An 11,596-nucleotide genomic window follows, 5' to 3' on the forward strand; every position below is an offset into this window, starting at 1 on the left:
TTCCTTACCTTTTAGCATAGCTGACTTCGTGATTACTGTCACCCAAGTCTGCGTCTGCTTTACTGGAGTTTCCAACGAGGTAGAGACCTATATGGTTGGAGAGTTCCAGATGATCTGCCAACGGGGACGTGACCACTATGTGACCAGATCATAGCCCTCAAGAAGGAAGCAAAGAGACAAAAATAACCACCTGGCCTACCAAACATCGTGACTAGTTAAAAACTAAGGAAAGGGAAGACTGCCCCCACAGTCTACCTCACAACCATAAAAACACAACCAAAAATTTTTTAAAAACTATTCCTAACCATACATTACAGGATAGGATGGGTACTGCCTCCTTCCCCCAAGATCGTACCAGCCGAAACGTAAGGTCCCAATGAACAGCAAGACTCATACACTGTTCTTACGTCCTTTAGGTAATGAGAGGCGAACACAGAATGACTTCTCCAATAGGTGGCATTCATAATATCGTTCAGAGCCATGTTCTTTTGAAAGGCTACTGACGTTGCAACAGCCCGAACCTCATGCGCCTTAACTTTCAAAAGTTTGAAGTCACTCTCCTGACAACTTTTATGCGCTTCTTGAATGGTGGACCTCAAGAAGAAAGCCAGCGCATTCTTTGACATGGGGACGTCAGGTCTTCTCACCGAGCACCATAACCTATCCGCAAGACCTCTTGACTCTTTCGTCTTGTCCAAGTAGAACTTTAGAGCCCGAACAGGGCATAGCAATCTTTCTGGTTCCTGACCCAGAATACCCGCCAAACCTTTCATTTCAAAGGACTTGGGCCAGGGGTGAGACGGGTTCTCATTCTTGGCAAGAAACGACGGTTGAAGAGAGCACACCGCATCGTATCCTTTAAAACCAATTAACTTGGATATTGCATGAATCTCACTGATTCTCTTTGCAGTAGCGAGAGCAACTAAAAATAACGTCTTCTTTGTTACGTCCCTCAAAGAAGCAGCATGAAGGGGTTCAAAGGGGCTTTGCATCAGGAACTTAAGAACTACGTCCAAATTCCAAGACGGAACCAAATACTGATGCACCTTAGTCGTCTCGAACGACCTAATGAGGTCATGCAGGTCCGTATTGTTGGCGATATCTATTCCTCTGTGCCGAAAGACCGCCGACAACATACTCTTATATCCCTTAATAGTGGAGACTGCCAGCTTCGAACTTCCCTAAGAAAAAGAAGGAAGTCTGCAATCTGGCTCACAGTGGTCGAGGAAGAGGAAATCCTCTGCGTTTACACCACTGTCGAAATCGCCCACTTCGACTGGTAAACCGCGATCGAAGATGTTCTCCTGGCTCTCGCGATCGCTCTTGCCACCTGCTTGAAAAACCTCTCGCTCTCGCCAGCATTTCGATAGTCTGAACGCAGTCAGACCGAGAGCGGAGAGGTTTTGATGGTATCGTTCGGAAGTGGGGCTGTCTGAGTAGATCTGGACGAAGAGGCAACACCCTCGGAAAGTCTACCAGTAGCGACATTACCTCCGGGAACCACTCCTTGTAAGGCCAATACGGAGCGATCAGGGTCATCCTTGTGTCTTGCGACGACGCTAACTTCCTGACCACTTCTCCCAGGATCTTGAAGGAGGGAAAGCGTATAGGTCCAGACGAGACCAGTCCCAAAGAAGGGCGTCTATTGATACTGCTCCTGGATCCAGGACAGGAGAGCAGTAGAGCGGAAGCCTGTTGTTCTTCGATGTTGCAAACAGGTCTACTAAGGGTCGACCCCATAAACCCCACAGTTTTTGACACACCTCCTGGTTCAGAGTCCACTCTGTCGGGAGCAGTTGATGACGACGACTTAGCAGGTCCGCTCTCACGTTCTGAACGCCTGCTACAAACCTCGTCAGGATCGTAACGTTCCTGGAACTCGCCCACAACAGGATCTCTTTCGCAGGGCGAACAGGGAACGAGAATGAGTGCCTCCCTGCTTTTTCAGGTAAGCTAGAGCTGTGGTATTGTCCACGTTTACCTGGACTGTGCGACCGGACACTTGATCTTGAAGAATCGAAGGGCTAGAAGAATCGCCCTAATTCTTTCATATTGATATGCCAGGTCACCTGTTCCCTTCTCCAGGTGCCTGACACTTCTCTCTTCCCCAATGTTGCTCCCCACCCGACATTGACGCTGTCGGAGAACAACACTAGGTCGGGTTCGGAAGGCTGAGGGACACGCCTTCTGAAAGCTTCTCGAGGATCCAACCACCACCTGAGATGCTCCTTCACCTCGAGGAAAGTTTGAGAGACAACTCGAGATTTTCCTTGTCTTCCCAGTTGTCTTGCAGGAAGAACTGAAGAGGCCTGAGATGTAGTCTCCTAGGAAACAAACTTTTCCAGTGAGGAAATGGTCCCCAGCAGACTCATCCACTCCCTCACCGAACATGTTTCTTTCCCTAGGAAGGCTAGGACTTTTCCGTAGCACAGCTGTTGACGTTCGGGACGGAAAAGCCCGAAAAGCCACTGAGTCCATCTGAATCCCCAGATACACGATGGACTGTGTTGGGGTCAGGTGTGACTTTTCGAAGTTGACCAGCAGGCCGAGTTCTTTCGTCCAGGTTCAAAGTTGCTTGTAGATCCTCCAGACACCTCTCCTCGATGACGCTTGAATCAGCCAGTCGTCCAAGTAGAGCGACACACGTGCGCCTGTCAGATGCAGCCATCTTGCTACATTCCTCATGATGACGGTGAAAATCATGGGAGCTGTGGACAGGCCAAAGCAAAGAGCTCTGAATTGATACACCTTTCCCTTCAAGACGAACCTCAGGAACTTCCTTGACTGAGGATGTATCGGTGCGTGGAAGTCTGCAGCGTCCTGAAGGTCGAGGGATACCATCCAATCCCCTGGTCTTAAGACTCCTAGAACAGACTGAGCCGTCTCCATCTTGAAAGTTTCTTTCACGACGAAGCGGTTCAGGCTGCTGACATCCAGCACAGGTCTCCAACTTCCCGACTGTTTCGGGACCAGGAACAGCCTGTTGTAGAAGCCCGGGGAATCCAGGTCTAAGACCTGTTCTACTGCTCTTTTGTATCCTTTCTCTAAAACCGAAAGGGACCAACTGTCTGCCCCTCTCACTTTCCAGGCCTCGGCAAACGCAAGAAGCCTGGCACCCACCGGTATCTGGAGGAGAATCACATCACTTCTTGCCCCTACCTCTAGCAAGGGCTTTTCCTCTCGAGAGGTTCTTTCCTCGGGAAGAAGGCTTTGAAGATGATCCGGCACGAAAGGGCTTCTTCATCTTGGGTGACTGCTGACGGGTTGACGTCGTTGAGGTCACGGGAACCGCAGGGCGCTTCGATGACTGTGCCAACAGGTCCTGTGTGGTCTTCTCTTGCAAGCTTGCAGCGATGTCCTTTACCATCGAAGCTGGGAAAAGATGACTAGAAAGGGGAGCAAACAACAGTTCTCCTTTCTGTGCCAAGGAGACGGACTTCGTGGCGAAACCGCAGAAGAGTGACCTCTTCTTGAGCACTCCAGTCGCAAAGTGCGAGGCCAATTCGTCAGAACCATCTCGGACCGCCTTGTCCATGCAAGACAAGATGCTCGAAAGGTCCGACAAGGAGATCGAGTCCTGACTCCGCGACTTAAGGTCCAAAGCTCCAAGGCACCAGTCAAGGAAGTTGAAAACTTCTAGCGTCTTGAAGAGGCCCTTCAAAAGATGGTCCATCTCCGTAAGAGTCCAGGGAACCTTGGCCGTCGACAGATGAGACCTCCTACTCGAATCAACGAGAGAGGCGAAGTCTCCCTTAGATGAGGAAGGAAGACGTAAGCCTAAGTCTTCTCCGGTCTCATACCACATCGCCGCTTTACCCGAGAGTCTTGAAGGGGGAAGGGCGAAAGAAGACTTTCCTTGAGCTTTGCGGGAGTCCATCCACAAATGGACTTTCTTGAAGGCCCGCTTAGTGGAAAGCAATTTAGTCATCTTCAGAAATCCCGGGGCTTTCCTAGACTTAGTCGAAGTCAGTTGAGAAGGAGGAGAGAGAGGTACTGCCGGCAGAAACTTGTCGGGAAACAATTCCTTCAAAAGCTTGACGAGAATCTGGTAGTCCGACGACGAGGACTGATCCTTAATCTCTTCTTCAGACTCCGAGTCCTTGAGTCTATCTCCAACATCGGGCGGGAAGTGTAGAGAGAAGTTGGAGAGGAAACACGCCGCAGGGACCTCTGCTTGGAAGAGGAACTGGCGTGCAAAGCAGCAGGAGAACCAGGAACCACACGAGAGACGACAGCAACGGCAGGTGGAGCGTCTTGAAGGGAGTCATGAACGTCTATCGGGCGCCACGTCTGGCAGCATGACGAGCTTCTTGAGCGTCCAATCGGCGTCACGTCTGGCAGCATGACGAACGTCAGGATCGTCCCCTTAGAGCGTCACGTCTGGCAGCATGACGAACGTCAGGATCGTCCCTTAGAGCGTCCACGTGAGCCTGACGGCGTCATCAACAAAAAGGTGAACGTGACGTCTAGAACGAGAAGGGAGAGGAGGACGTCCTGGGGTGACGTCAAGACGGTCCTCCCAACACCCTCCGGGGACGAGTCTAGAGTTCCTTCCATGACGAGCAGGCGAAGCAGACGAAGGTAACGAACGAGGAGCAGGAGAAGGAGAACGCCTAGATCTCTTCACTGGAAGTCTAACATCCTTCCGACGAGTGCGGGACCTGGACTCTCTCTGCACTGAATGAGGAGAGTTGCTGCTGCATGGAGGCAATAAGGGTCCTCGTTGGTGACGCCTCTCTCTGGAGAATTACGTAACCTGGAGGAAGAGGGACGAGGGGCGTCCTAATCCTCTTCTCCTGAGGAGGGAGAGCTCTGTCTCTGGAGCGACTTGGGGCGCTCAAACACGTCTTCTTCGGATGACGTCCTGTACTTCTTTTGCGGGGGGAACGCATCCACAAACTCTGGCGAGGAGCACAGAGTAGGAGAGAGAGGACGTGAAGCGTCCTCCTCCCTAAAGCTTCTCTTAAGAGGGCGAGAGTCTACCTGACGGTTCCAACCCCTGCGTGGGGAGGACGTGTCAGAAGACGAGAAGCAGTCCTTCAGGACACGAGCACGAGCTCGCGCCTGGGCAGCCTGGGAAACGTCTTCAGGACCTGCCGAAGGGACGCCAGACCGGTGGGGTTCCCGTCACCCTCCTTCCGGCTTTCGACATGCTCTCTCCCTGAGTCCTGGGAGTCCAGCAGAGGTCCAGGCCTAGAGGCATGATGGGGCGGGTCTGACGCCCCTCCACTACACTGGGGCACTAGTCACTTCACAACACTTTTCTTGGAGAGCTGACACCTTAGATTCTAATGCACGAATCGATTCCATCATGGCGGAAAGCATATTAGTCTCCACTGGCACGATCTCAGGGGCTGGAGACAAAACCACAGGGTTAGGTTCTAAAGGTACAGGGGAGTTAGGGCCGACATCAACACTTCCATGAGAGAAGCACTCCTGGAGGAAGACCTCCTCAGTCGATCACGCTCCAACTTCCTCACATATTTATCATACGCTCTCCATTCATTTTCAGTCAAAGAAGCACATTCATCACACCTATCATCCAACATGCATATATGCTTCCTACAGTTAGAACATACAGTGTGAGGGTCAACCGCAGCTTTCGGCAACCTCACCTTACACTCAGACATCACACACACACGGTAACTAGCAGAGCTAGACCCAGACATAATGATAGTCTAATTCAAATCAAATCAAAACCAAAGAAAAGTCAAAAAAGCGTATGCCGATCTACCGATCCAAAGTCAAAATACCAAAAGACAATCAGATACTTAAGCAAAAAGCAAATCCTATGACGGAGGTGCAGACAACAGGTGTTGACAACACCGGCGACAGAGAAAATCTGAATAGAAAATGGGAATGGTTCCTAATATCCGCCTCCCAGCGGCGGGAATGGGCACTAACCACCTGGACTCCCCACTGCGTGTGTCGTAAGTTTTGTGAATTCTGTCGGACTTCGGAGAATACAGCTATATATATATCTGACAGGTAAGTTTCATGAACAAAATACTCTGTAACTAATGAACAATGTAACAATTAACAAAGAAATAGATGTATGCACAGTTTATATTCACACAAAAAAATAATTATCACCAGTAAGATGTGAAGAGGTTGCATTTTAAAAATTACACCTAGTGGAGTGGAATGAAGTGCAACCTCACATTTAATCTACAAATAAAGATTACAGTACTGTACATTGGAATAAGTTTCTGGTACATCTAAAATCGAGCTGTTATGTGCTTATTGAATGCATTTAAAAGTTAAAATATGTCTACAAAAGACAATGACTAAGACTGAATCTGGATGCACATTATACTATATACTGTATGTATATGTATGCAAAACCACATACTGCATAATGATATACATTTTTTAATACTGTATGAAACATTCTCACAAAAAATAATTGCCATCTTTACTCCCACATTTGGTAGGCTTGGGTTACCCAGAGACTAAAGCACTGTATATGTCATGAGACTTACTTTATATACCTAAAGTACCTGTAACTTATGAGGGAAAAATCATACACAGTACTGTACAAAATTAGAAGACAAGTGTGTATAACTTACCTCTTTTTCATAATTAATTAGTCTTTGCAATTTTCTATTGTTCTGAATGCGAGTATAGAGTTCTTCGGTGCAGTATGCTATGTACACTATGAAGGCCACCATCAAAGCTATCGACAAACCATTTCTTATTCGTCGCCACACAGCCATCTCTTCGTCTCATTTTCAAGAACTTCAAAAGTATTATATACAGCAACCTTTATACAGATGCCATTGGGGATGTTATCACAGCATCACTTAACTGCAAGAAAGAAGTAAATTTAATGAAACATTAAATAATTTCTTCCAGATACTGAATGTTGACATTTTCTAGTAAAAATTACAATAAAAAGATTAAAAGATTAGGAAGTCAGTTCCACAGAACATCATAACTGTATGAAAACTTCAATACTCAGTACCCATGAGACCACAGTGTTATTCAGCACCTTTCCTGTCTATGCTGGCTGGAAATGAGCCTGTTACCATGATCATCCATTTCAATATTTAACCAGACAGATGTCAGCCCTGATGCTACCTATCAGTCCTGTAAGCACAAGTGCTTGGAGTGAATGTAGCAATTCTGTTACCATACATGAGATTTCAGTGTTTAATACAGTGTCACCGACTTCAGCGCCGTAACTTGATGTTTCATCAAGTTACAGCGCCATAAGTGCCATTGACAGCACTAACGGCAAAAATAGGCATCAAGTTAAAAGGGCTTACATGCTGTAACTTGATGCAATATCAAGTTACAGCACTGTAAGCACAGTTAAAGTGCTGATAACGGGGAAACACAGACTTACGGCAGAAATCAACTTCTGGCGCAGCATTGGAACAGATCCCCCGCCATAAGTCAAGGACCTACTGTACATGGTGCTGGAAGTGGGGAATGTCTTGAATGCTTCAAAAATTTGGTTTACATAATAAGAAATTCATCTCTTCATATGCAAATACACAACAAAAAGGCTTTACTAATATGAATACAAACAACAGCGAAGGAATAAGTGTCCCCAATATTTGAGCTATATGTTGGTCCAAGATCCCATAATAATGTAGCAGACAGCCCCAGATTTATGACCTACCCAAATTACACCCATCTACAATACAGTACTACACTGCTGAGGAAAAAAAAAAAAATAAAATCATCTTCAAAAGTCAAACATGAAAACTTTCATGTGCTAGTCACTTACATCCAGCCAACCAAGCTTAAGGGCTTATGAAATAAGCTGCAGGCTTGCTAAAAGTCTGTCCTAAGTTAAAAATTTACATTAACCCTTAATGGATGGGAATCTCATATGAGTATCTGAAACAGGTTTTGGGTGATGGACGGGAATCCTCATATGAGTATTAATATTATGTGCCATATGATTTGGCTGTATCAAAGTGGAAAGGGTTTCCATCACTTCAATGGCCCATGTATGACTGGTGGCAACTTTAGACTCAGCTCAGCTTAGCTCAGTCAGTGGGCATCTCAGGGAGATCAATATTGTTCTTGACTTGATGGGGGGGGGAGGGATGTCTTGCTCCTCTCTCCCCCATGACGTCTTTTTATTTACTTGCTCATAAATATACCCAGGGATTGCTGTTGGTTTTAGTTCTTATCTTTTATGATATGATGTCAATTAAAACTGTAATTTTGCAAAGAAAAGTGCAATGAAATATTAGAAAAAACATGTATACCTCTCAAAGAGTTACTGCATCTCCCGATCTCAGTAAATTTCCGTAAATATTTTACAACAAATATACTCAGAATTTGTTACTGATTTTAGTTCTTATCTATGACAGTATGTGAGCTGTAATTATAATCTTATAAAATAAAATAAAATAAAATGAATTTTTAGAAAAAATGTATAACTTGGTCAAATTTACGAGGGTTGTAAATAATCACTTTCAACTTCCTGTGGAAGATAAGGAAAATATTTTAGAATTTTTTTCTTACACCATGTGCATCTGCATATCTTCCCCTTTCCCGTGATGTGATTTTTTTCTTAAATCGGCCAAACTTAAAGTTTGCCCGGCCTGGGGGTGTGTATAAAATATAATTAGCCCGTCCCTTAAGGGTTAATTAGACTCTGTCCATCAAACTTAAAATAAATTTACCTTGTGACAAGTTCCAATACTAGCCTAGGCTACTGCTCATGGCCTAATGTAGTTGGTTTGGCCTAAGGTAACCTAACACTGGTAAATATAAAGAAGATGATTGCTAGAAGATATCGTTTATTAACATCTTACGCTAAACAATACAGAAAAGGATGTATATAATGCAGTATAGGTGAGATAACAAAAGAAATTCACAGAGATAATGATAAATTAACTGTATTTTGTCTAAATTTTTACTTTCATCCCCGAGTAGCTGGTACTAAACATGGCACCCTTCGGGAATGAATGTAAAAATAAACACAAAAAACCGCAAATTTCGCATCATCTTGGTAAATTGCTCAAATTACCTCACCTGTGCTGCATGAGGCCATATATCCTTTTCAGTATAGTTTGGTCATTAAAAAATATTCATAAACTAGGCCTACATCTTCATGCAGCCATAGGGTATCCTTTAAATTTACCCTAACATAAAGACAGCAAATTTCTCATGACCTCAGTAAATTTCTCAAATTTTCTCACCTGCACTGTATTATATACACCCTTTTCTATACTGTTTAGGCATAGACTGGTACTAATAACAAACATCTTCATGCGGCTGCCTTCTTTACATTTACTCGAACATTAAATGTTAGTTAGCTAACCGACAATTCATCCAACAAAGCATCACCTTGTGCAAACAACTCTTAAAAGTTCCATTTAATGGAAGCTGAGTGACTGACAGAATGAGTGCCACGTCTACTGACTGCAAGAAAGTGGGCAAACAGTTAGTCTAACATTTCCATTAGGGAATACCCCTACCTATTTCTACTCTTGAATGGAGCTGAATTCTGGGAGTAAATGCAGAGTAGGGTCAGGGGAACTGTAGGCCTAGTAGGCATTTTTGGGTATTATTTTATAAGTTGCCGATACACAAAATGAAATTGTAGGCTAACCTACATTTTTGAGAAGAGCTTTTCATCAAATTACGACATTAGGTAAGACAATACCATCCCCAACCCTCCGTATCTAATACAGCAAATTTTAACCAGTAAACACCCCTAGGTTATACAGGCAGTCCCCAGTTAACGGCGTGCTCGGTTAACAGCGATCCGGTTTTATAGCGTTTGTCTAGCGACGAAAATCTGCAATTTTCGGCGCCAAAAATCGCCGATTTCCGCTTATTGGCGCTGATAATTGGGTACTGGCGCCGATACATACCTAACAGAGGTGTCGATAACCAAAAACCGGCGCTGATAACCCCCAAAAAGCGCTGAAAATTGCCGATTTTCGGTTATCATCACACCCTTAGAAACGGAACCCCGCCGATAGCCGGGGACTGCCTGTATGGTATTATTTTATATTGGCAAGTTATGAAATTTTACCATTTTTGTACGATGCATTTCTGAGGGAATACAACCTAGCCCAATTCCTCATTGGATGGGTGGGTACCATTCTCAGCTAACACCCTGCTGGCCCAGCGTTCGATTCTCCGACCGGTCAATGAAGAATTTGAGGAATTTATTTCTGGTGATAGAAATTCATTTCTCGCTATAATGTGGTTCGGATTACACAATAAGCTGTAGGTCCCGTTGCTAGGTAACCAATTGGTTCTTAGCCACATAAAATAAATCTAATCCTTCAGGCCAGCCCTAGGAGAGCTGTTAATCAACTCAGTGGTCTGGTTAAACTAAGGTATTCTTAACTTAACAACCTAGCCTAAACAGACTTTTCTTGGTAGATCCAAGTAGTGGCTCCACAGCGACAATTTCCTTTTAACTTTACTTTTTCTACAGTTTTATGGTTGCTAATTATGGATTTACCTTCAATTTTTGTCGTGCAAATGTAATTAACCCCTAAAGTCCATCCAACAAGGGGTTTCCATACGCCATCTTCACAAGATAGAGCATGGGTACATTTGTTTGGAACGGTTCATGACCCGTCCGGCAAGTGCAATAACTTGTTAACATATGGGTACCACCACCCCCGCCCCCGGGCCAGTACTAAACATGGCGAAGGGACATTCCATTTGGCCGACAACAAACAAATGCACCGCCAGTATCAGAACCCCTAAAAGTGTAGAAAAAACCAGTTGAAAAGGTAAAAACAGGCTACCATACTTAAGAGTTACCCTTATCTTTAACTAACCTAACCTCGGACGTTGGTTGTCCTCGACCCCCAAAGTAATTTATGACCCCCTACCCTGCATTATACCCGAACTCTGGCCCCTACATTATTCAAATACTAAAGCAACATCCTCTGCCTAAGTTAGTCTAGCCTAGTAACTAACGTAAGGTCACACTTTGGCCACACGTACGCAGACTGCAGTCTAACCTGGTCTCATTAGGAGACAAATTAGAAGACAAGTTATTGAAGCACTTTCTTCATGTAGCCCTGGTCTAATTAGCATAAGATAGGTTAATAATTTGCCATTAAAAATACAACATCTGTAACTGGGTCTACCTTAAAATAGAACTGGTCTTCGTAAAATATCGGATTTCAATACATTGACAATATGTCCTCCCAAAGTTAATAAGACATTTATATCTCGTCAAAATATTTGGTATGGTGAGCAGTAAATGTATACATGACTTTTTCACAGCTGCAATAACTTTTTACCTTCAAAATACAGGTGATTACACCTACAATAACAAGCAGAGACGACTCCTACTCAAAATGTAAATTTTGTTGACAGCCCACCAAAAGTGGGAGTAATTTTTCGTGGTAATTCTCATTAGTTGTATTTTGGTATTATTTTTCAGTTATTATTTTTGACGGTTCATAATGTTGTGATTTTTCAATTATTAGTTTTCTTCTTTAAAAATCTAATCACATTGATAATTATTGAACCCTAAAAACTGCTCACAGTTAGCGACGACCTATACAGTAAATGGTTTCGACTGTAATATTGAGGCTATTTGATATTGTTAAGCGGTGAACAAATCTCTTTAATACCTCATGATCCCCATTTTTTA

At 44.3% G+C, this 11,596-nt stretch overlaps 1 long non-coding RNA gene across 1 annotated transcript in view; it reads right to left on the bottom strand.

Moving 5' to 3' along the window:
* LOC136844485 (uncharacterized) overlaps positions 1-11,391 on the bottom strand; it is a 39,186-nt gene extending 27,795 nt beyond the window's left edge. The window contains exons 1-2 of the long non-coding RNA XR_010854898.1: positions 11,241-11,391; positions 6,570-6,807 (exon numbers count right to left, since the gene is read on the bottom strand). This is a non-coding gene — a long non-coding RNA (uncharacterized lncRNA). The remainder of the gene's footprint in view (positions 1-6,569; positions 6,808-11,240) is intronic.
* Between the last annotated feature and the right edge of the window lie 205 nt (positions 11,392-11,596).

The sequence above is a fragment of the Macrobrachium rosenbergii genome, chromosome 12 (genome assembly GCF_040412425.1).
Source record: "Macrobrachium rosenbergii isolate ZJJX-2024 chromosome 12, ASM4041242v1, whole genome shotgun sequence".
NCBI classification, from domain to species: Eukaryota; Metazoa; Arthropoda; class Malacostraca; order Decapoda; family Palaemonidae; genus Macrobrachium; species Macrobrachium rosenbergii.